Below are 27255 nucleotides of genomic sequence, written 5' to 3'. Positions count from 1 at the left end.
CATTCTTTAGCTGTTATGGGATTGGAATTAAGAATTCAGGGTGGGGCAGCAGCCTTCTTTCCATTATTTAAAATCACTGAAAGGTAGCGATTCAGTATAAATATTCTTACTATTAATATCAAATCTATCAGTATGTAATGCCAATTACAATGTTAGATGGCGCTGTCAGTTTATGCTGTGGTAAGGCGACAGTGATCACCACGCCATCTAAAAGCGAGAGAAGTCATACCGATCCATACAAGGGATCATTTCAGACAGGAGACACATGGACTCTTGTCATGTCAATCGTGTCGCGTTTCCACTCCTCGCACAGCGTACGAAGCCGTCGACGAATAAAGGTGTCCAAATCAAGCGCCGGTGTTTTAATTTGATAGAAATTCAAGTACCCATAGTGGTGACCCCGATATTCCCGTATTTTTCGCGCACCCAACGCGGGCAGTAGAACATCGCACATCGCATCGTGATGACAATCAGACGGTGCGTCAGCGAGTTCCCGATATCCAGCAGCAGGGTATCTCGACAGCCAGCAATTGGATTTACGACTATCGATCCACGTTTTTCGATACCGGAAATCTGTATTCAACTGTCATCACAAAACCCAAGCTATGTTTTTTTTTAATTTCTGAGCATCATGCCTGACGATCCACATCCACCCGCACCTACACACGTGGCCGGCGTCAGTGCAACATCGCAGTCCCAATCGGCGGCCATATTGAAAACGCCTATCACACCAACACGCGATAGCCCTGATCTTCGGCCGTATTATCCGCCCGGTCATGTCGCCTCCGTCCAGGTGAAAATACCTGCATTTTGGCGACCACGACCAAAATTGAGGTTCAATCACATCGAGTCACAATTTGCTAGTAACCAAATTCCACGGGGTCGTCGCCGCGCTTAACATGTCCGTTTTCGACAAGATAACGGACATCATCGAGTATCTGCCAAAAGACAATAAATACGCTGAGCTGAAAACCAAGCTAATGAATCGTTTCGCGGAATCCTCGGAAGACGCTTTGGCAAAGGCGTTATCCGATCTAGAGTTGGGCGATCCTAGGCCAACACAATTACCATGACGCATGCGATACCTTGTCGTCGAACAGCTAAACCAAGATACACTTCGTATGTTTTTGGTTTAACAAATTATCCGCCCGTGTCCAGAAGATATTAAGCGTTACGGCACAAGTCGATGTTGAAGCGCTGGCCCAAACGGCGGACAAGATTCTCCACGAGAAGGAGGACTTCCCGTACGTCGCAGCGATCACGCCGGGCGGTAACACACCCGACCTTGGGTACCCCAGGGACATAGCGAGGCAAATTATCAACATAAGCGAACGACTCAGCCGATTTGAAAGCCAATTTAGGAACCGTTCAACATCGCGAAATGGACGACCTCACTTCCGCACCCCAGTACATTCCCGAAATCGAAAAGTTAACCGCGACAGCGCCATTTGCTTCTACCACCGTCGTTTCGGTGACACGGCGCGAAAGTGCACAAAACCGTGAGCTTTTCCGGGAAACTAGACACCTCGTCGCCGGTAGGCGTGATTGGCGGCAGCGAGGCATAAACCAATCGCTTAGTGATAAGGGACAAGGAGGGAAGCCTACTTTTTCTCGTTGATACGGGAGCGGACGTATCCGCCACTCCACCAGATAGGGTGTTCCGAGTCGCAAACGTGTCCAGACCAATCCTGGTCGCAGACTTTTTAAACCATTTTGTACTACTAGTAGACCTTCATCGCAGAAGGCTAGTAGACTCCATATCAAGGGTGTCCATCGACGCCCAGATTTTTGGACGCAATGCTGAAGTCATATCTTCTTTGAGCAGGAGCAGTAGATTCCACGCTATTTTGAGTGAATTTCCACAGTTAACTACTACTACGTTTTCCCGCGGAGCAGGAAAACATGATGTCCAACATTGCATTGAGACTAAAGGACAGGCAAAAGCCGAACGCCAAAAATGCTTGCCACCTGACAAGTTTAAGGCAGCGCGCAATGAATTCGATTATAGGATCGAGCAGGGGATCTGCCGTCCAAGAGCGCCTGGGCCAGTCCGCGCTATTAATGAAACAGAAAAAACATAGTTGGCGCCCATGTGGAGACTACCGCCAACTCAATGCAGTCACGATTGCTGATAAGTATCCAATTCCTCACATCCATGACATTGTGAAAGGGATCAATGGCAAAACAATATTCTCAAAATTAGATCTGATGCGGGCATTCCACCAGGTCCCGATCTCAAGACGGCGGTGATCATTCCATTTGGGCTATACGAATTTAACGTGATGATTTTGGGATTGCGGAACGGCACGCAGACATTTCAATGGTTGTTGGATTCCGTATTCCGCGGTTTCACATTTTGCTCCAATTACCTTGATAACATCCTTGTCGCGTCAACATCGATGGAGGAGCATGAGGAACATCTTCGGACGTCTGAACGTTTGGTTGAACATGGGCTTCGCATCAATCCTGAAAAGTGCACAATCGGGGTTGATCAAGTCGAATATCTTGGGCACATGGTCACGGAGGATGGTATTGAGCCCCACTCAAGGCGAAAGTCCAAGCCATTCAGGAATTCCCAAGGCCGGAGAAAGTCAAAGATCTTCAACGTTTTCTAGGGGTCGTCAATTTCTACAGGCGATTCCTTCGGAACGCAGCCAAGATCTTAGCCCCTTTGAACGTCTACCTACCCCGAATCTTCTTGAGCTTTTGAAGAGATCAAGCAAGCCATCGCTGAAACGTCATTACTCGGGTCTCCAGCCGCCGATGCACACTTCGAATCTCAACTGATGCATCCGATCTAGCAGCAGGAGCTGTTTTGGAACAGTTCACCGGTGGTGAATGGCGGCCGCTCGGATTCTTCTCGAAAAAATTCACCCCAGCGCAGTAACGATCTGACCTTCAGCGATTGACCGCCAGGAGCGTTGCCATCAGCATGTAGCAAGCATGTAAACACATCCTCTCTATTATGATGAAATGGAGATGATTCCAGTGTAACATGTTCTAGTAGTCGGAGGGACTCTCCCAAATATAATAAATATACAGTTATTAAGGTATTATTTTGTATTTCTCTTTCGGCATATTTTGCAGCAAAATTCCTCCAGCAAAGTAACGTAGCAGTAATACACAAACATCATTGCTCAACCCGCTAAAAATTTGCGGCCCCGTACGCTACAATGCTGTGGGTACTGAGCAGCGACAATTCGATGAGATGACATTCTAAACAGTAATCAATCAACCGGCAACGAGCGATCTCCTTACGAGCAATCCCGTGAATCAACACGACTTGTGGTAAGCGATTATTTCACCGCCATATTCGATTAAACCGAGATCAATTTACGAAATATGTTTCGTTTAAATGTATAAAGAATAAACCAATTACAAAATTGGACAGTTGTTGCAGTACACTTTGAAGTCAAATATCTCAAAAACCATATCAAGAGAAAACAAACCTGACCGCATGATCCCCCCACCAGGGTTACTTGGCGAACCTCTCGCTTCGCGGGACCTTTTTTGAATCGTTCGCCTGCTCCTCGAAAGATTCCAATCTCGACAACGAGACCCATTTGGATGCTCCTCGAACGTCGAGCTTGAAAGAGTGTTGACCTTGCTTCAGAACTCGAAAGGGGTCCTCGAATGGAGGTTGCACTGGCCTCCGAGGAGCGTCCACTTGGAAGAGGACCTGTGAGCATGTCTAGAGGTTTCTGGGGGTGTCGATCTCCGTTGTCGTGTGTCGATAAGGTGGAATCGACCGCAGCTTCGAAACCCCGTTTCTAAGCAAACACAGCATGCCGGAGTCGCTTAATCCTGCCCTCGTGGCGGGAAAGTGCAGATTCTCTTCGTACACTATCTCCGCGGAGCTGATGGTGAACTCCTCTCGGAAGGCCGTTCGAAGGACGAGGAGGACGAAAAGCAAAGACCGCGACCACGACGGGTCGTCGCGAGCCATTAAAGCGGCCTGGTATCCGGTGCCCACGTTCTAGCATACAATTGGAGAGTGGATGATATGCAGTAGTCCTGTCCTGTTTGAAGCCAAAGAGCTTGCCTAACTCCGGGCAAAGAGTAAACTCAAACTGCATTCTTTGGTCCGTAATAATTACGGCTGGTACACCGAAGTGCGAGATCCACTTTCGACAGACGGCCTCGGCATATGATTGTCCCATAATATCAGTTAGAGGTATTACTTCAGGCCACCGCGTAAACTTGTCGATGATTGTGGGGCAACACCTCCGTGCGAGTCTGGTAAAGGGCCAATGATGTCGTCCTGGAACTTGTATTTGGAGGCCTCAAAGAGATGAAAAATGTAATCTAGATGGTCCAAACGCTCAGATTTAGACGAAGAAGCGACCAAAACATCATCCATTTATACGAAACGAAAATTTAAGTTTCGCAGGACAAAGTGGATGAATCTCTGGAAAGTCTGCGGAGCATCGCACAAGCCGAAAGTCATCTTGGTAAACTCAAAGAGCCCGAAAACTATGCAGATAGCCATTTTCGCAATATCTTTGGGACATACAGGAATTTGATGATACGCCTTGGCTTGATCCAAGGTCGTAAAAATACAGCAGTTCGTAAGCGAGTGCACGAAATCATGGATGAGTGGAATGGGGTATTGTTTGGGAATTGTCTGAGCATTCAGACGCCTGTAATGTCCATATGGCCTCCATCCGCCGCTTGGCCCTAAGCCAAATCAAATGAAGTGGAGAGGACCAACAGCTATTGGATATCCTGTTTCATTAAGTCATTAACTTTTTCTTTGCAACAGCAAGTTTCCAGGGTGAAAGAGGACGCACCTTTGAAAAGATTGGAGAGCCGGTAGTGTTAATGTGGTTCTATACATCGTGGTTAACCGGCTGGGAGAAGCGGTTTTCAGTAGTGATGTTGTTGTGCGTGAATGCGATGATCAGCAACATCTTCGAACGTAATCGAAAGAGTGTCATTTGCCCAGGTGGAAATTTTCCCTGACGTCTGTAAAGAGGTTGCGGGGTCTATTAATGCCTTGTTCTGTACCACCACCAACAGCCCATAGTGACACAGGAAGCCTGCGCTTAAAATGGGGATGCTATTGTACTTCCCGGTAGCCGGCCTTATCCCCACCCAGCTGCCTCATTTATCGAAGCAACTGCCTGCGGGTACGGTCGCCTAGCGTCAGCTCATTCAGCAAGCGATTAACCGTTCTTCCTCACATACTGAAAGTCGCCGTATCAGCTCGTCAGCAAAAGCGAACTCACCACGATGCTCGTGGTTCGTACCTCCGATGTGCCGCCACAAAATGGCCAAAAATGAACAATAAGCAGCTGTCTTGCGATTCCAATGAGCTGATTATTAAATATAACAAAAGCATTAAGAAAATAACTCAAAAACGAAAAAGCCAACATTTACTGCTCATCCCGCAATAAAAAACTTTAAAGAAATTGGTTCCGTTTGCAACAAAACAGGTGGTGGTGGAACTATGAAAATGTATTCAGAGCAAACAAAAGAGTTTGCGAAACAGAAGAAACAGCTCCAAGACAAATGCAGTATCTTCTGCAAAAAAATGTGGCACAAAGGTATAGTAACAGATCTTCCTAAAACCGTTCGCAATTTTCTTCACAGAAAGGGATTGAGGGCCTATACTCCAAAGAGGAAGCCATCGGTTTCCCAAAGAAATATTGAAAAATATCAGTTGAATATGCTCAAGAAGTCGTTAATAAAACACGCTTCTAAAGGACGAGGATTACTGCCTATAAACCAAGAAAACGCCATTATTATAGATTAACTTGACATACCAAGCCAGCACGCTGGCTGTCATCTGATATAATGTTAGAACATTACAATGATCCAAAACACAAAACCAGGGTCGTTAACGAATGGGTCCCTTATAATGTCAAAGGGGCTCTTGCTCAGCCATCTCGGAGCTCGGATTTAAATCTGATAGAACACGTGTGGTCACACGTCGAAAAGGAGCTACGCAAAAGAGAGGTAAAAGGCAAAAAGGATTTGAAGAACACGTAAAGAATATCTGGTGGTCTGTTGCTGCAGAAGTTACCGTAAAACTTGTAGGATAAATGAAAAGAAGACCTCTCGCAATTTTAAAAGTTAAGTTGTTATAATAAATTGGACTAAATTTGAAGTGTCCACATTTTTTTTTTGGCTACGCAAAACACTAATTTTTTTGTTTTATCGCTATTTTTCTGCTTAAAATAAAACTAATCAAATAACAATAACGGTAGAAAATGCACATACAAATGTAGTGTTTTTCTCCAATAGGTTATCTGAAAATATAAACTGACTTGAGATATTTGACTTCAAACTAGATTGTAGTAACTGCCCAACTCTTTAATTGGTTGACTGTATATCTGCGCGGATTTCAGCCTCTGACTTCCTTAAGTCCCCATAATTGATGCCAAAACCCGGATCATCGAGGTTAGAGTACGACGTACAAAAAATGGCATTCCAACAAAACGCCATAAGCCCCTGCTACGACGGTTTACGGCAGACACTTCGTGCAACTGAAGAGCACACCAAACTCCTGCAGCATCAATTGGTGGACGTACTTAGTAGTCAATTGGATTAGAAACCTTCCAGTGCAAAGCCCGTATCCGATGAATAATTGGAGGTGCAAGCAACGAGGAGGTGCACCCGTATCAGGCCCTAAAGGCCGGATTATAGCGGCTTAAGTAAAAGGAAATGCGGATCAGGTGAATCGCATCATCTACATGGTTTACGAAAACTCGCCGAGTCAAGCCTCTTCTCCACTCTGCTCAAGACACTGTTCATAGAACAGTTATCCAAATACGCGCAATATATTCTGACAGTAGTGGACAAAGACGCAAATTTGGACAAATTGGCGGAAACCATGGGCCGCATTGTCGAAATCCAACAACACCAGCAATAATATTCTTGAAGCTATAGAAAAGTATCACTGAAAACCATCAATTGTTAGTAGAAACTTATTATGAATGTGATCTAAGCACTACAGCTTCTGAGCACTAGATTGAACACATTAAGAGGATGATTTTGACATGAACAATAAAACCAAAAGAAGATTCAGAAAAAAAGTTTGAATACACCGAAGTGGAATCTTCGCTGAATGACATGCCGTAAAGAGAAGATCCGGCCTTGAAAATTATGTCAGCCCCGCTAAGGACCTTGAAAAAATTTCTTGGCTTAGCGAAGTCAATTCTTTCTCCCTCCTCTCCTCAGGCCTGGGCAAACTAAAAGTACACCAAGCACCTTTGCATCGGCATTCGGCATGATCCTCCCCTGAGTCATGCTGTTGTTTGAAAACAAGTATAAAGGAGTTGATAAAAATTTGAATTTACGACTGGCATCACTTCCAAATATTGTCCGATTTGAAGGAGCACAATACCTGCACAGCCCATAAGCTGTGAGAGCTGACTTCATCTTTATTTCGACATGTTTATTCCAAAAAACTTCCCATCTAGAATGATTCCCAGATATTTCACTTCTGCGGAGAGTTGAAGGGTTGTACTCCTTATCTTTGAAAGGCAAAGACCATTCAGTTTCCTTCTTTTTGTAAATAATACCATTGTAGTTGTTTTTTTGATTTATTGAAAGTTCATGCCTGAAGCGATCAAATTGTGTTCATACAGTTCCGAGATCTCGAACAACTTGCATTACTAGCTTTTGCAGTTCGCAGTCAATCGATCAGCATACTCCACAGATGTGGCGATTGCACACCTCTCTGGCGGCTCGTTGCTTCTCTTGATAGGTAGCAATCATCAACACCCACTTCAGCGCACATCTCTGCGTTAGCGTGGCGTATATCCACTTGATTCAAAGTATCATCGACAGCATGCTCTCTGCTAGCATCACAAAGTGTTTGGAAAGACACAAAGGCCCCTTAAATGTCGACGAACTTGCCCATCGCGTACTAGCCTTTCAGAATCGCGTCTTCTGCGTTTGAAACCAAGGAATGAAGAACAAACTCACGGGACTTATGCTGATAAGCATGTCAGTTTCATTTAATAGGTGCGACGACCTTAGCACCTTCTCATCAATTTGACGCTCAACCAGTCTCTCCAGACGTTTCAGCGAGAATGATATTAATCTGATCTCTCTCAAATTCTCTGGGTTTGAATATGCCTTCACAGGCTTCGACATAGAAACTACCTTAACATCTGCCTAGAGGTAGGCACGTAGCCCAGAGCCAGATGTGCTAGAAACGTATTTTTTAAAAGTCGCTGTAGGTGCTCTATACCCTCCTTTAGAATCGCTGAGTAGATGTCATCCACGCCAAGTGCTTTGAAATATTCGAATGACAGTATAGCCGCTTCCACTTTTTAATTTGTAACTACCGTTCTCACAGTTTTTCAACTACCCTTGTAACACTTTCGTGTTGAAAAGTTTGCAAAAACTGCCAATTTTCTCCCTCCCACTTCTGTCACCTGTTCTCCCGAATGATGTACTTTCCAGCAAGTCTGTACAGACTAAAGAGTTCATGAAAGTCCCATCCGATTTGCTAAAGGAGTCCAACTTGATCGATTCAGCCCTTTAAGGGAGACCGCACAGCCTTGAATTCTCTCATTCATCTTCCAGTTCCTCGTAGTATGCTCTAAAGGAGTTTCGCTTTGAACGTTTTACGAGTCTCTTATATTCACGTAGTGATTTCCAGAAGTTCAACCAGACTTCATTCTTATTGCTTTTATAAAGAGCCACTACTCATATTGTGGCTATGCAAGTGGGTGAAGCTATTATTTTGAGGAAGACAGTTATCCTAAAATTAGATGCAATATTCCCTTCACTCAGACGTGAAAACTAGAGAACGTTTGTTTCGAGAATTGAAGGTTATGTAACCACCCATCCGGAGTAACAAGGCAAACTGGGAAAGCGTGGCTGCGACATACGGTTTAAACCAGCAACTGATTACTTGGTACACTGACGGATCCCTCACAGCAGAGGGAGCGGGTGCCGGTGTCATTGGTCCAAGGAAAATGTACTTCGAGCCTGATGGATGGTTAGGTACACTAGCGTATTCCAGGCGGAAATACACGCCATAGACAGATGTGCCTCTTTTAATCTCCAAAGGAACCACAGGGGGCAGAACATTGCTATTCTCACCGACAGCCAAGCAAAGATCAAGGAACTTAGGCCCAACCAGAGGAACTCTAAACTGGTATGGGAATGCCTTGAGACTGAATACGCTCGGCTCGTCCAAGAAGACTGGATAATCTGGGTTCCAGGCCAAGCTGGATTGGAGGGCAACAAGGCAACGGACGAACTAGCCAAGAAGGGAACAGGGACGCCTTCACACCGGCCAGAACCCTTCTGTTGAATCGGAAACGGTTTCATGGCTATGACATTAAGAAATAAAGAGGAACGGTTGAGGGAACTATACTGGGAGGGCCTACAAGGAACGGAGCAGTCCAGTGTGCTTATTGGGGAAAACGAACCCATGCGCACAAAGGATTGCTTAAACTTCACCAAAAAGAATCTCCGAATCACAGTGGGATTTCTCACTGCAGGCAAGCTAAGGATATCTACATACACGTCCTGGAACATTGTCCGGCACTTCCGCAAAGTAGGTCGAGGCATCTGGGAGAACACTTCTCACCAGATGCAAATTTGAAAGATCTGGAAGTAGGGAATATACTAAAGTTCCTGACGGTTATAGGCTTGCTTGAGATACTATGATTAGTAGGTACACTATAACCAGCAAAATGGGCACAATAGTTCCTTAAGGACGCGATGCAACTTTCCCTTAACAGAATAATAATAACCACCCATGCATTCAGACAACAGTGAACTTTGCATCCCAAAGATTGACGGTTTCACCCCACAACATCTTCCTCAATGATTTGACAGATCAAATCAGTCTTTGACCTCCAGTAGTATGAGCAAGTTCTCAGGTACAGTCAGCTCATGTTGCTACAAAAACGTGACAGAATTCAATGGATGTTTGCGAGCCGCCTTATGCGTTTAAGGAAGCAACTATCAATCGTTGATTTTTCAAGACTGCCGATGAACCCACATAATACACCCTGGTTTGGTGAAAATCAAAAACAACGCACAACTCTTTCATTTCAAGTTTCCATTATTATACAGAGCAAATGAGTATCATCTAAACTTGGGGGAAAAAAACACGTTTTAGAAAAGATAATAGCCTCAAACTAATTTGCAAAGCTAATGAGGTTGATATTTTTCTTAATAAGATTCAGAAACTATTCGCATTTTTCGCATTCAAACGCAAAGATTAATAAACGGTAAATTGGCGATTCTCCGGTTGATTATCTAGTATTGCGGAAATATCGTGGAAGCATTTATTATCAGTAACTAGCACCCAACCATGGAGAGTTATAGAATGTTATGAGCCTAGTGAATAGGGGCCTCGCTTCTTTCTTCCTCATGGTGACAGCGTTAGATTATGCTGTAATTCAGGACATTAAGGATTTCAAGATTTTTCCTCGGTTTCCTATCTTCTTTAAAGGAAAGTGCCGGCCGAGCCTTAAAATTTAGAAAGAGAAAGCTCACTTCAGTCAATGAAAATGGATCTTTTGAATTAGATGAAAGTAAGAGAATCAACAAGCGGCGTTTTTAAATTTCAACCACGAAACCAGTTGACCAGTTGAATTTATTCTTTCTCCTCGAATTTTAATGAGGAAAGGCTGTTTACTTTGGACCCTGTTTAAAAGGCAATAAATTGTTTCAGAGTGGGTAAAAGACTCGATGGTTTTCTCTGGTATTCAAATCCCAAACTGGATGCCTTTTAAAAGTCAACTGCATTTATAAAACTGTTAATCAATTAGATGCATTCATCTAGTGTGCACTCCAAAGTTTAAAATTAAAAGTCATCGGAATAAAGCCGAAGCAGCCTCTTTTCATGATTTCGGATGGAATTTCAAGCATGGCCGGAATCCAACCGGAATAGAAATTAAAATTCAAAACAGTTCGACTTCTTCAGATTCAATGACGATGTACCCTGAATGTCAACATCTTTTCAAATGCACTCATCTTTGGGACGAAATTTTCCAGAGTAACAAAATGATTTTGGGTTCACTTGAAGTGCAGCCACCTTTTCTTAACAGTGTGAAAATGTCACGTGCTCAACACTTACCAAAATAAATAAATCAATGAACGCCTCTTAAATTGAGTGTGTCGACATCATAACACATTCGCCTGGGATCAATCAATTCCTCGGAGCAACCTAACCACGTACCCGAAGCACTCACTCAGGTTCATCTGAACTTTGTACATAAACACTAGACACTCTTCATGTATCTTATCATTTAAATCATCACAAATACACAACAAATAGATTGGAAAATCAATTCTGAAATCAAATACTGTCTTCGGGAACTTGCTCTAATTGAACGCAACCGTGCATCTTTTCAGCCTCGAACGAGTAGAACTGAGTTAGTGATGGTCCTTATCAGGGACAGTTTTTCATCTTTACCAAAAATAGCATCAATGAAAATTCATGGATATAAATAGGATTCTCGGTAGATTCTCAAACCTCATCATCACCATCGTCTTCGGTGCCTTCTGCACATCGTATTACTCTAAAAATATGGAAATGTTCTTTAAATTTGGTCCTGGTCTCCTCCGTTTTATCGTTTTCTTTGCTCGTCTTTTATCTGCTTTAGTGAGTCCCAGTCTCAGTCCCAGAACAGCTAAACGTACTTCTAGCCACATAGTCAATAGACGACATCTTCTTTGTGGAGGATTATAAATAGACCAAGATACAAAAAGGGAAAGGGACAACGTTCGTCGTGCAGCCCATCAGACTCACCGAGAAGATGAAATTCATTTAACTTTTTACGAGGGATGCACTTTGGAAAGTTGAATTTCAGTTCAAATTGGAAATTTCCCGATTAACTTTGCCCACTTTCCGATCTTTTTATGTAAGTTTAATTCAACCCAATCCCATTTGATGTCTTACGAGAAATCTCGTATCTTATGAAAGCGTTCGGAGATTGGAACAATCATCTACAAATTAGTACTTTGCAGAATGACAATGATATAAAGTACAATCAAAAGTTTATGGTGAATGGCTGCATTGCTCGGTTATTAGCTAATTCGAGCGATTTTGGTTGGAAGGAGAGAAAAAAGATACAAGATACAAAAACAATGTTAGATACTCTAGCAGTGCGGCTGTGTTTTTATCGAACAACGGATCTATTAAATTTATTATGACTTTTCGGAAGCAACCAGCGAATTTCTACAACATTTGTAGCCATTGTTAAAATTTCAAGCTATTTCGTTTAATACCTGGGCATTTTGGCTACTGAATTACTTAATGAAAAGCAGTAAATTAATTGGGGAATTGAGATGAGTTTTCAGAGTGGAGTGGAGTGGATTTTCATAAGTGCATCACCGGCAATGCCACTTGCTCTCCGAAGTCGGCCTTAGTTTTGGCATTCGTTGGAAAAATGGGGAGTGCGAAGGGTCGAAAGTGACAATTTCTTTCACGGACTCATTCTCAGAAACTACTCAACCGAAAAACCTGAAAAAAATCAACAGGCTGCCACTATATGGTGCCTAGCCTTCGAAATACCGTCTGCACCGATATATCCCTCAGGGGTCGTCAACGATCCTTAGCGGGTCGCTTACGATACGGGGAGTGACGTCCCCGAGATAACGGAGTAAGTAGGTCGTCCTAGGTGGTAGCCTTGAAGAAGTTTATCGGTAAAGAGCGAACTGCTAATGACCGATACACGCCGGGACACACTCAGAGTCCCCAGAGTCATCGACAACTCTTTATCGACGTTGATGAGGTGATGTGTACCTAGCTCTGCCAAAGTGGTAGTTGTGGTGTGTATCAGGAGCCAACCCCTTCGGGACCCTGGTCGGGTAATGTGCAGTAAACCGGTATTAGTTGACTGCGTTGCCCCTAGTCCGAGCCCCGATCAGTCCGTGAGGTCCGTAGGTCAGGCCTCAGGGAACGGGTATACCCAAGAGTATACCCGTTCCTGACTATTGCGGCCACTTAAGTGACGAACACAAACAGAACGAACGGGGAGATAGTGGTAATGGAGAATGACCTGACTGCGCTCATACGCAGCACGAAAATGGGCCACCCGCACAATAGAGAAGAAGACTCACAAAGTGATGCGGCACCTGCAACGAAGACGGGAACCCAGACAATGCTACGCAGTGCTATAGTTGCGGAAGGAGGCACAGTGAAAACTGCCGAAACTAGCCAAATGGTTTCAAATATAAACCGAGTGGGAGCGCTGTCGATTTCTTCTATTTCTTCAGCCTTTGTCCAGTTCACAAGTGGGGTCGGCTCGTCGTGATCGGTTTCGCCATTTGGCTCTATCGAATGCCTGATCTGGGTGTAATCTCGAGGCTTTCAAAACCCCATCAAGCGTATCAAACCACCGCTCTTTCCGCCTGCCTTTTGGTCGTTTACCATCGACTTCGATGTTCAAACCAATCTTGGCAAGTGAATTCTCGTTAACACGAATTGCTGGACCCTACCATAGAAGACGCCTCTCTCGCAATTTTCCTACGATCGGTGCAACCCCATAACGATCGCGGATATCCTCATTTCGGATGTGATCAAAACGTATCATGCCACTAGTCCAACGTAACATCTTCGTCTCCATTATCGCAAGACGGCGTTCATTGTCTTTTATAGTCGGCCAACACTCAGAACCATAGAGAGCAACAGGACGGATGACATTCCGGCAAATTTTAGATTTGAGACGTTCGTTGATACATCGATCACAAAGAACACAAGTTGTGGAATGCCACCTAATCCAGATTGCGTTAATGGGTGAAGCAATTTCATTACGCAGTTCTCCGTTAGCTGATAGCGTTGACCCGAGGTATTTAAATCGTTCAGTTCTGGGCAGATCACTGCCGCTGACAGTGATTGTGCCTGTTTCATGGGGATCGGTCGTTTAAAATTCAGTTTTATTCAAATTCAATCTGAGACCGTGTTGCATGAGGCGATCATTCTATTTTTGGACAAGTTACTCATCTGCATAAAGCAGTGTGTAGGGCGCTGGACGTTAGATATCCCGTGTGACAGTAACCATAACAAGAACAAAGAGAAGTGGTGAGAGAGCGCTGCCTTGATGAATACCAACAGAGCCACGAAGCGATTTCGACACACCCGCTATACTTCAAACTTTACTTTTCGGATTGTGGTAGAGCAATTGAAACCAGCGCACTAAGTGTTGTCGTAAAGCATACCAAATGAGTTCTTGTGGCACCCGGTCAAACGCTTTCTCTAGATCCAGAAATGCAATATAAAGAGCGCGATGCTTCTCACGGTGTTTCTCCATGAGTAACCGCGCAGCGTGTATTGCGTCAGTGGTTCCACAGTTTTTGATAAATCCAGCTTGATTCACGGTTATTTCAACGATTTCGCGAATACGGTTGTCAACAATGCGTTAAAAAATCTTCATTGTATGAGAAAGTAACCGGATCGGACGGTAATTTGAATATTCTGCTGGACTACTTTAGTGAAAGTTGAAGAGGAAAAGCCTATTAAGAAATGCGCGGTAGTAGTGAAGCGTTCCTCCAGAAAAAAATCAGGAAAGGGGTGAAAAACGGGCTGATGGAGCTGGAGGAACTCCTGGACAGAATTTCATATTATAGGCGGACATGGAGAGTAAAAGAAAATCCGCGGGAAGCGGAAATAGCCGTGCCTCCTAATGAGAACACTACGAGCTGGAAGAAATGCTCTCCACGCTCAAGAACACGGTACGGGTCTTCGTATCGAGGCTGCAGCGGCTTCCAGACAGCATCCGTCCTGACCAGGACGTGCGTGCAGGTTTCCAGCTCATTGGGTGCGCAGGCAGGTGCGGACGAGTGTCGTGTGGGAGGTGTGGCTTTAATGCGACAAAGGTTGTCCCTCAGCAGGCGCAGCAATCCCGAATCTGTGAGACCCGATCTCTTGTCGAAGACCTGATCACTTGGGAGCCGTATACCAGCTCCGCGGGGCTGGCAGCAAACTCCTCTCGGCGGGTTGTTCGTAGACCGAGTAGGACGAGAGGCAAGACCTCAGTCCAGGTAGTGCGGGGAAATAAGCCCACTTCTTTTCTTACATGCCTGGTGACCTTGCGCTTTTGGGACACGATGCACTCTCTGGTCCAGGAATTGATGTCCTCATTCAGGGAGGCTCAGAACTACTTCTCGGTGACTAACCGATTTGACGTCCTGATACCTGAATGCGCTACGTCGTGAACCGCGTGGAACATTTCCTTGCGAAAGGTGGCCCGAATGTGTGGCCGGGGTCCCTTTTCCGAGTATTCGCAGCAGAGAGAGAGGTTCGAGCCGAAGATGAGCAACTCCCGAAATTTATATTTGGGGTTGGATTTGAGCCGAGAAGTCGAGTGGATTTTAACTTCGGAGATACGAGATAAAGCGTCAGCAACTATGTTGTCCTTGCCACGTGTTGTATGTTGGACGTGAACTGGCTTATAAAGCTCAGGCTGACGAGGGGACACTTTGTCCGGCTTTTGTTGAAACAAGCATATGTGAGAGGCGTATGGTCCGTAAACACCGTGAACGACATTTCTTCAAGGGAGAAGCAGAAGTACTTAATGCTCAAGTGCGCGGTGAGCAGTTCTCGATCGTAAGTGCTGTAGTTCCATTGAGCGGGGTTTTACTGTCTAGAGAAGAAGCTCAATGACTGCCAGATATGGTTCACTTTTTGGTGAAGAGCGATGTCAGAGGCATCAACAAAAACGGTGAGGGGTGCATTTTGTCGAGGAAATGCCAAGAATGTAGCATCAGCCAGTTGTTGTCGGGATTTATCGAACGCGTGGACAGCCTCTTCAAACCACATAATCTCTCGTGTGTCCTTTGTTTTGGGGCCAGACAAGTACGCGTTCAAAACGGATTGGTATTGGGCGACCTTGGGCAGGAAACGACGATAGAAGTTTAGCATGTCCAAGAACCTCCGCAAATCCTTCACAGTTTTCGGACGCGGGAAGCTTGTGATCGCTTGCACCTTGTCTGAGTCGGGCTGTATTCCGACAGGGGAAATGAAGTGGCTGAGGAATCTCACCTGTATTTGGAGAAACTTGCATTTATAAACGTTTAGGACTAAACCGACCTCAAGGAGACGTTGAAAAATGCACTCAAGATGGGCTAAGTGCTCAGACTTTGAAAAAGAAGCGACCAAAACATCATCCAAATATACGAAACAGAAGTTCGAGGACCGCGTGGATGAACCTTTGAAAGGTTTGCGCCGCATTGCACAACTCGAAAGTCATCCGTGTGAACTCGAAGAGTCCAAAGGGTATGCATATTGCCCTCTTTGGAATGTCTTCTGGAGCTACAGGGATTTGGTGATAGGCCTTGGTTAAATCCAAGGTCGAAAAATGCGGCAGTTTGCGAGATGATGCGCAAAGTCGTGGATGAATGGAATATGATATCGGTCTGGAACAGTCTGTGCGTTTGGCCTTCTATAATCCCCACAGGGGCAGCATTCGCCGTTTGGCTTAGGGACCATATGGAGTGGGGAAGACCAACAGCTGTCTGGAGGTCTACAGATACCCTGTTGGATAAGTTGCCCAAATTCTTTCAGTGCAATAGCCAGCTTCTGGGGTTATAGAGGACCCACCTTTGAGAAAATAGGGGAACCAGTGGTGTTAATGCGGTGCTGCTTGTGCTTCACTGGTTTAGAGAAGCTACATTTGATAGTAATCTGGCTGAACTTTTGGAAGAGTGCCCGAACACGAGAGTCAGTAATGTCCTCTAAAAGTACGGAAAGATTGTTGACCTGTTCTGCAAGTCCACTAGCAACCCATAGTGACACAAGGAGTCTGCACCTAAAATGGGGAAGCTGACATCCACCAGGATGAATCGCCACGGGAAAGTCCTACACAAGCCAAGACTTACGTCCACTTGCCTCTAACCGTAGGTGTTAATGCGCGAGGAATTTGCCGCCGCAACTTTCAAAGTTTGTGGGAATAGCCGGTGGTGCCGGAGTACGGAAAGAACCGAAACCTCCGCACCAGTATCAACAAGATAACTGCGCCTGCTGAGAGGGTCATAAATTGTTAGGCGACGTGGTGCTGCGTTCTGCGTGGCCGTCGCCAGGACCCACGGGGACCTAGTTTTTTGAAGTAGGCGTACACGGGATCGCACATTTGGTGGGGGTGGTCCCCGTACATGCAAAATAAGGGTGTCAATTTTTTTTTCATCAAATATAGTCATGTGGGGTATCAAATTAAAGGTCTCGGTTAGTACTTTCCAAAGCCGGTCTTTGTTTTGATATTTGTTGGAAACGTGGAGAGTTGAAAGTGATCATTTCTTTAAGGGGCCATTCTCAGAAATTACCCAATCCAAAAATCTAAAAAAAATCAACAGGCTGTCACTATATGGTGCCTGGGCTCCGAAATACCTTCCATACCGAAATAAAGCTAATAACAGTATATTACTGTAATTTTTTGTAATTGGCTGGAAAATTTATAATACGCCAAAGTTGATGCTTCTTTGAAAATTGAAGACTATGAATGTCAATATCGCCCGAAAGTGGATACTCTCACATAATATATGGATATATTACGTGCTACCTACTAAGAAATACACAAAACCTTTCGTACCTGAAGCGTCCAGTTTCCGGTTTCTCGACTTGTTAGTACATTGTGGGCCTTTTTGACAATGTCTGCCACCAGGAGGATACTCTCCTCATCCAGGCCTACAATGGCGCGGTTGAATTTGGTCGCGTCCGCTGTGATTCCGGACATCTGGAATTGCGCCTCCAGATAGACGAGCCATAGCCGGGTTCCTCTGCCAAAAAAGGGGGGACGCGCACAGGAAGTGCGGTCACTTGAGGGTCCGATGAGCGTTCCGCGTCTTTGTTGTCCAGAGACATGACAACGGCTAAGTTAAAACCATGCGAGATTCCCTAACTTGACGACGGCAGACCGCACCCGAGATTATTACCCTGATTTAACTCAGGTACTCATTCAGAGATTTGAACCGCGACCTTTCGTATGACAGCCTTGTGCTCTAACCACTTAGCTATCCGGACAACAGATCCAATAGAGTATCTTCAATTTCATGTCAAAAATTGAAGTTCCTACTACACCAAATATTTTAGCAGGAAAAGGAACACCCTTCTTTCATTTGAACACTGGCTAAAAAATCTCTCCATATCTCAATTTCGAAGACGTGGAAAAGTGGGAATCTTCCGGCTTTCAACAGGTTGAACCACTCGCTTCAGAGTAAGTTGAATTATTTTCTGTTAAAATCCGTATCTGTGGTGGTCAAAGGGTAGTATAGGTCCCAGGGCGAAACGTGGATTAGTACCCACGATGGAGCATAAAACCTGCGAAATGCCAACACCAACAGCTCTACTACCAAACCCTATCTCCACCTCCACGTGGTGACCACTGGGAGCTATTTCTTAACGAAAAACTGCAGACGGAGAAGGATGAAAGCGAGTCTCCCGCGCCTAAAAACGGGACAAATTGTACCAACTGGTCCTCCAGGTTGGGGGTTGGGTAGGGCTGACAACGAACACGGATTAACGATTTGAGCATTTTCTCATGGAACGTGCGCTCCCTGTACAGAGATGAAGCTGATGAGCACCTAGCCAATACCCTGTCCCAATATAGGGCTGATGTAACAGCGTTACAGGAGATGCGTTGGACAGGGACCAGTTTCCTGGAGAAGAATCGCTACACCATATATTATAGCGGCCATCCACTAAACCATGTGCTCGGAGTAGGTTTCTTATAATAATAATAATCGTTGGCACAACAATCCATATTGGATCAGGGCCTTGAAGTGTGTTAGAGCACTTCATTCAAGACCGTAACGGTACACTACAGTAGACTGTAGGAGGCAATGTGGTCAGCATTGCGCTCGCCCGAGATTATTATCCTGATTTGACTCAGGTACTCATTCACAGCTGAGTCGACTGGTATCCGACATCAAATCACGATACAAATCCCACTGCCGCCAGCGAGATTTGAACCGCGACCTTCCGTACGACAGCCTTGTGCTCTAACCACTCAGCTATCCGGACACTAGGTTTCTTAGTCAGCCAAAAAATGAAACCTGCTGTTATCGGCTTTGAAAACATAAGCGAACGGCTATGCACTCTGCGCTTGCGAGGCAAGTTTAGAAATATAAGCCTCATCAACGTTCACGCCCCTACAGAGGAGACTGTAGAGTCGGAGAAGGATACCTTCTACGAGGCAGTAGAACAAACCCTCATAGCCTGTCCCAGATATGATATTAAAATCATACTTGGGGATTTTAACAGCCAAGTAGGGAAGGAGCCCGTATATCAGGCGATACGTCGGCTCCCATAGCTTACACCAAAATACAAATGAAAACGGACTGCGGATTATTCAATTAGCAGCGTCACACGAAATGGTTGTTGGAAGTACCTGCTTTGCGCGGAAAGCGCTGATTTCCGACAGAATGGGCATATTGGAGCGATGGGTTGGGTACTTTAATGAGCTACTGAACAACCAGAACATCAGCGAGTTGGAGGTCCCGCCAACTGAAGACGACGGACAAATACTGCCACCACCAAGTTTAGGAGAAACAGTCCGTGCAATTCATCGGCTAAAAAATCATAAGTCGCCAGGAGCCGATGGAATTACAGCAGAATTGGTTAAATATGGAGGCGACCAGTTACATCAAGTGGTTCATCAACTTGCGCTCAAGCTATGCGACAGCGAATCAATGCCTGACGATTGGCAACCAGGCATTAACTGTCTCATACATAAAAAGGGAGATATCACACAGTGCATCAATTATAGAGGTATCACGTTGCTGAGTACCATCTATAAGATATTCTCCGCTATCTTGCTAGGCCGGATAGGCCCATACGCCCACAACATCTATGGTTCTGAGTGTTGGCCGACTATAAAAGACAATGAACGACGTCTTGCGGCAATGGAGACGAAGATGTTACGTTGGACTAGTGGCGTCGTACGTCTTGATTACATCCGAAATGAGGATATCCGCGATGGTTATGGGGTTGCAACGATCGTGGAAAAGTTGCGAGAGGCGTCTTCGATGGTATGGTCACGTAATTCGTGCTAACGAGAATTCACTTGACAAGATTGATCTGAACATCGAAGTTGATGGTAAACGACAAAAAGGCAGGCCTAAACAATGGTGACTTAATACGCTGGATGGGGATTTAAAAGCCTCGAGATTACGCCCAGATCAGGCATTTGATAGAGCCAACCAGGCAATCCACTCATACCTCATTGGACCCGCTGATGATTACTTTAATTAGTACAATTATAATGAATAAAGGCCAATATCTTAAGAGTTCCATCCGTTCATCACTTCAACTAACAATTTCGATAATCAACTGCATGATTACACGGAATGGTTCTCAATTTCGCATATCCATTAGGACAACCTTGTACTCTTACTAGCCCCAACACTGAGGAAGTCGATGCATTATTGAATCCTCGACATCCTCATCGGAGTCTATTTTCAGCCTTTGTAGCCTTGAGAGATCAACTCCGACATCTGAGGCGGATGCTGCGTTCTTGAGTCGGCTTTTACATGAATATTTTGGTCCTCGTTGAAGGAAGTATCGTGTTTCATATTTGAAAAGAATTTCTAGAACATATTAAATGCTTGGATATTGATTTAGGGACGGGTATTTTGATTTATGTTTTGATAAGAGCGGATGGTAGAGGAAATCAATATTTACTTCTCCATGGAGTGTATCCTCGGATGATTTAGTGTACATAGTCATATTTGAGCTTGACAATTCCAATCTTATTTATATAACCTTCGTCATGCCACCATCCCTTTGAGTAAAAGACATGCAAAGATAATCATTCCATGGAGATTTGATATGCAGTGACATGCACTTTTATGGAACTTGTTGGAGCAACATTCCCTCTTGATAGAAAGTTCATAGCCCTCGTCGGCACCTGCGAACCAGTCTCATTTTGCCATATGCGGTCCCGGAAAACATAAAACTCCATATCTAACGTGCTCTTCCGACCAGTTCCAAAGCATTTCCACGAATAAATAATAAACGAGCAGATGACAGGGTTATTTATTAAAATGGTTTTCCACGCCTGAGTTCAAGAGCTTCGTGCGAATGAATTGGGTTTTATCGAAAACAATATTTTCCCAACTATAAAAATTAGCATTATTCAGGCGAAAACTAAGAGAAAAATCTTCCAATGTTTAATTTATAAATACATTTATCTTGAATTTTGTTGAACGAAAAAGTTTTTGGAAACAAATCGCAAAGCTCCTCAATATTCAAAAGGAAAAAGATAGTTTTTTCCCCTCAATATCAATCGTCAAGTTTATTAATCTCACAAAAGATAGTGAAAACATGGATTGAAAGTGAATTTAGCACGATTCTCTCTGAATATTTATTTATAAAATGAAGATATGTTAATGGCAACCACAACGTTCGTATCTCACATTCGCGAATTCAGTGGGAAGAGTCATACGTACAGAATACGTTATTTCCCTCAGATTGTTTACTTCGCCCTCCCGCAAGTAGATGCAATTAGCAGTAGCGGCTTAATTTATTTATTTTCTGTTTTCCCAATGATTGTGGACTCGTATATCGAAACCATGCCCATATTGGAATTATTACTTGAAGGAGTTTTCTTTCATTTTCATGTTGGGCTCTTTTCTCGAAGATATGAATGTGCGCAATGATGCACGAAATGTACTTAGAAATGATTAAGTGAGTAATGAGTGCGCTATGTGTGGTGTGGGGAAGCGCATGATCAAGCCGCTTCGTCACGAGCTCAGTTCTTTTTCTAGCAGGAATGATAATGACAATAATAATTGACAGTATTCACATTTGGTAGCTATCATTTAGTTGGTAAATTCAATCTTATTTTCTTCACAAGGAGATGAGTATCTATGCCTATTTGATTTGGATAAATTAGAATTTATTATCTAAATTCAAAGCCATCTGATGTGAACGAGTGAAATATGTATCTTAGAAATCACTCATGACCTGGCACGAAGACCCTGTGAGTCAAACCATTATCGACTGCCACTGAATATGGTAATTAGGATGTTCACCTCAATAACAAATGTAGCGATAGACAACAAATTCGTCTGCAATGCCTTCCTACATCAGGGTTGCTTCCACTGGCTCTACACTTCGACCCAGCGGCCAGTTACGATCCACCGAGCCTCCGATCCTGTCTCGCTCGATCTCGCCTACAACGGGACAATATCCGCAGCCTCCTCAGCCCCGCAGCCCACTTTTTCGCCAATGAAGCTCCACTTCCCGCCGCTGCCATATATCCTAGCACTTCATCCACCCATACCAGTGGCCCCAAGCTAAAGGTGGCGTCCCCACCTAAACAGCTTTTTATCTCCATGTTGTTGTATGTTCCGGATATACTCCAGAGCAAAGTTGGTTTACTTTCTCCTCTGTCCTGCGTCAAACTGGCAAAAGACAACAACGACCGGGTGATTGCATCTTTCAAGGTGACTTACCCACACGAAGTTGACATCCTCGACAACCCTTCTTTCTGGTCTGAAGGTGTATTCATCAAGCCATACAAGCGCTCCAATTCGATAAATTTCAGGACAGCGCGCCTGCCTCGCCGAGCTATATAACTGGATCCATGTTTACTGTCCGTCTGTTTTATCAGAACGTTAGGGGTTTAAGAACCAAGCTGGGCGATGCCATATTAAACCCCGAGCTCTCCGAAAGGTACTCCACTTCCCACCCGCGGTGGGGTCCTAATGGCAATAAAAGATACACTCTCCGCCGAACTCGTCTTTTCCTTTTGATTGTGTTGCTCTTCATGTCTCCCCGCCCAACTTCCTTCCGTTCATTGCGCCTTGTATATATGTCCCCTGTGGTTGCCCTTCTCACCTGTATGCAGAATTGTTTGACAGTTTGTCTGAACTCCTTACTATTAGATTCCCTTCCCTCCCTTTCTTCCTTTGCCGAGATTTTAACCTCCCCATGTTCCACTGGCCTCGTAATCCCACTCAATCTCTCCCTTATTCTATCAGTATCACTGACTCCACTGCCAACTCCCCACAACAACCCTGCGACCTTCTCTGCATCTACTTCTCTTCAGTGTTTTCTCCCTCAAGCCCTCCACCCTCTACACCTTTCATAACTGCAGACTGCTCCGAATCTCTGGCCATTCCTCTCCTCTCGTTCCTTGGTTGAGTTCCTCATTGGTAATCTTGACCCCAATGTCGGACCTGGCCCCCGCTTCCTAACCTCTTCCTCCTTAACAGTAGAAAACACATTTCCCTCCTCTTGAATATAATCTACAACAAAAGTCTAGATGAATGCTACTTTCCCCATCTCTGGAAAGAGGTCCTTATAATCACTATCCTCAAGAGCGGAGACCCTTCTCTTGCTGTGAACTACCGCCCCATATCTCTTCTCTCTTCTTGCTCCAAAATCATGGAAAGATACGTCAACGACTAGTTGGCCGCGCACCTTATTGTCAAAGAGCATTCGTGAAACAGATCTACGGCTTCAAACCTTCTGGTCTCTACCAACTTTGTGGCTACATGCTTTAATGCACATGTACGTACTATACCGATTTCTCCAAAGCCTTTGATACCGTTGACCATAACATTCTCCTCTCTAAACTTTTGTTACTAGACTTCCCTCCCTCAATCATCTCCTAGTTTTCCTCCTATTTCTCATATCGTTCCGGCAAAATTTCTTTTCATGTTTACTCTCATCTCGATCCTTCCCTCCCTCCTCTGGTGTTCCCCAAGGCTCTATACTTGGCCCGCTGTTCTTCCTGTTTTTTATCAATGACCTCGCCTCCATCCTCACCTGCCCGTATTTGCTTTACGCAGACGACCTTAAATTGTTTGTCTCTGTTTCGTCTCCGTTGGACTATGCTCTCCTACAGTCCACCCTTGATAATTTAATCTGTTGTTGTTCGGTCAACAAGCTAACACTTAAATGTCAACAAATGCCACTAGATGTGTTATTCGCTTAAACCCTCCCCAACAACCTATTCCTATTCTTTCAGTGGACAATCCCTTTCACTACTGACCTTCTTTAAAGTCCTGGATGTAAAATTCGACGACAAATTTCGTTTCAATTCCCACTTCGTTGACCCTTCTTTACAAAAAGGACCTTCCACGGGCTGATTATCCGTCACGACTCCGCACTCTCAATCTACCACCCCAACAGAGAGTTTATAGAGAAGTATAATATAATCCACCGTATCAGAGGCTTTGGAGAAATCGGTGTTAACAGCATGTACCCCCGGTCGTGAATTACCATAAGGCATTTAGCAGTGAAGTTGCTGAAGTTTGAAGCAGTAGACTGATGTTTCACAAAACCCCGCTGTTCTTTCAAAATGAGGTTACCGAAATGCGTACCTCTCGAGGCTTCGATGAAAGCAAAAAGAGAAAAAAGAGATGGGACTCTAGTTCACAGCTGGAGAAGGGACTCCCCTTTTAAGGATAGGAATAAGGATAAGCGCCTCTTTCCAAAGATGATGAAAGTAGCATTCTTCGAGGCTTGTTGAAAATTATACATCGAGGAAGGGAAATGTATTGTTTACAGACAAAGAAGTGGTTACGAGGCTCATCGGTCTGACATTGGTGTTACCAATGAGAAACTCAACTAAGAAAGGCCTTAAAAGAGGAACGACGAGAGATTTGGAGCATTCTAGAAAGACGTACAAGGTGCAGCGGCCGAGGAAGTAAACACGGAAGAAAAGTAAGAACAGAGAGGGTCGCATGATTTTTATGGGAAATTGGCAATGAAGTCAGCGAAATTGATGGCAATGATGGGATGATGGAAGGGAAAGATTGGATGGGGCTACGGGAATGGCGCGGTCCGAAACTTCTTATGCAGTCCATGTTTCAGGCGGATGTTGTTATGGATCTCAGTGGCAAGCCAAGTTGGGTAAAAAGGCAGATAAGCAAGAGAGGAAGGCACATAACATGAGTGGAAATTGGACAGGATATTGTCAAAGGTGGTAAGAGATTGATGACACGTTGAGTTAGATAATACGACCTGCCAGCAAAGAAAGGAGTCCGACAGAGAGACGGTGATCTTCTAGGGAATAAGCAGGAGTCTAAGTGGAAAAAAGTATACAAGCATTCGAAGAACGGAACTAAAAGCACGGTGGGCCTGTGCCCCAAGTGCGAACATCAGCAATCGAAGGGAAAACAAAAAGGAACGAAAATGGTGGATGGACCAAGGTCGTTAATAAAAAGGCGAACAACAAAGCAAAAGTGCGAACTCGCCGAGAGATAATCGTTATCTCCAGTAAGGGCAATTTGTTTTACACGGAGATTCTAAAAGGTGAAATATGACCCCGACCGAAAAAATCTGGACGAAAATGTCAGTCAGTATGGTGCGGAGGCTGTCCCGAATGTCACTGCTTTGAGGCAATATGTTTTGATTGGTTTCTGTAGACTGTTGCGCCATAGGATGCGTTGGAGATCTCACTGACTCTTATCCAACCATATTTGCCGGTACATGCGTGGACATCAATCAGACATATGACAGTATGGATCAAAGTGTGCTGTATAAAGACATGCGGTTTCGTCCAGTACTGTACGAAGTAATGCTCGACTTGAGAATTCCAACAAAATTGGTAAGTCTTACCAGAATGGCAATGTCTCACAGAACAACGCAGGTCAGAGTTAATAATAGCCTGACAGATGGGTTTAAGACAAACGCCGGTTTGAAAAGGAGATGGGCTGGCGCGTCTACTGTTCTATTTGGCACTGAAGCAGGTTATCTGTAGATACAAAGGCACGCTGCTCTATAAGTCCTGGATGATATAAACATCATGGCGCGATCGTTCACATCAGCAAAGGAGATTTTTATAAACCTTGGTAAAAAAGCCAACGAAGTTGGCCTACGAGTTAATGAAAACGACACGAAAATGATGTTGCAAACGAGAAGTCCAATAGACAAAATATAACGAGTGACGAGTACAACCTAGACATACAACTGACAAAAATAGGAATAAACGATTCAACCATCGTCTAGCCCACTTCCAGTTACGACAAGGTGTGTGTGTGTGTGTGTATGGTGGGGGAGAAGCTACAGCTTCTGAGCACTCAGGCCGCGTTGGCCCATTGTACTCGCCTCCCCCGTCTAACGGAATATTCCGGATTCGTTAACGTATCGCAGGATTTCCGTTAGTGGATGTGATGCAACCCGTCGCAATTGGAGGACATCGGCACCAAAGATCTGATGCCTGATGCGTCCATAGGCGGGGCATTCACATAGGAAATGCTCCGTGGATTCCGCTTCCTCATTACAGGAGGGACACGTATCATCTTCGGTAATTCCTATTCTGAACATATGCCCAGCTAGTGAATTATGGCCTGTCAGAATGCCCACAATACACCTGCAAGTCCTCCTGCTTTTCGACAGGATAAACTTTGCGGTACGTATGTTGGGTTCTGGCAGGAAAAGTTTGGTGTGTCGAGCAGCATTTAAGCTCTGCCACCTGTCGTTATGGGAAACTTGTTCCCAGTTTTTGAAAACAGATTTAGCCAATGCTACTGATACCCCAATTGCTGGCTCCGGTCCCGGCATAGGGGAGATTGACCCCTCTTTCGCTAAAGCGTCCGAGATTTCATTTCCCTCTATGCCACAGTGACCAGGTACCCAGAGTAGTTCCACCGTATTGAATCTAGACATAGAGTTCAAACGGTTTCTGCATTCCTGAACGATTTTCGAGGTGATCAAAGGACTGCTCAATGCCCTCAGTGCAGCTTGACTGTCACTGCAGATTGCGATGCGCCTGTACGACAAGGTAGTTGAGATTTCGAAAAGTCACCTAGCTCAACAGGAAATATCAAGAAGACAAGCAAACACCTCCCTGTGTGAATCTCAGAGGATCACCATCAAACGACCTACCGTACATCAATAACTTCAATCGAGACAAATTCAACTGAGGATAATCTCGAACCTTATGGACAATATGGATTCAACTTTTTTAATGTTTGACAATTGAAATCATCAAAATCATCTGAAAATCAGCAAAAATCAGGTTTAGCACTAATGTCGATGTTCATACAACACGCCTCCTATATTTACCCGACCTTCGACTGAAACAAATAAGGATCGTTTTTCTTTTTCAAAACAGAAAAACAGAAAAAGAAGAAACCTTATGTAGAATGCCAAAATTGATTTGCTATTGGTTAACGTTTTCGGTAATAATATTCACAGTAACTGCAGAGTGAGACTAGCTAATAAAATTTTGGTGTTGCTGAAGAAACTCCCCAGTTGTCGACAGTTCCCCAGTCCCCAGAGCAGGCGAGTGGCAACTGAGGTGGACTTTTATTCCACGTTAATTGGAAGAAAACTCCGAAATACTAAGGCTTCCAGATTCCAATGCAGGCTAGTGTCAATAAACAAGA

At 44.5% G+C, this 27255-nt stretch overlaps 1 protein-coding gene across 3 annotated transcripts in view; it reads right to left on the bottom strand.

Annotated features, from left to right (window-relative positions):
- The window catches only part of LOC119660668 (serine-rich adhesin for platelets), a 103267-nt gene that overhangs the window by 46954 nt on the left and 29058 nt on the right, over nucleotides 1-27255 (bottom strand). The gene's annotated exons all lie outside the window — the stretch shown is intronic.

This window comes from Hermetia illucens, chromosome 1 (genome assembly GCF_905115235.1).
Source record: "Hermetia illucens chromosome 1, iHerIll2.2.curated.20191125, whole genome shotgun sequence".
Taxonomy (NCBI): Eukaryota; Metazoa; Arthropoda; class Insecta; order Diptera; family Stratiomyidae; genus Hermetia; species Hermetia illucens.
The sequence above is the reverse complement of the archived record's forward strand: the minus strand, read 5'-3'. Positions and strand labels throughout refer to the sequence as shown.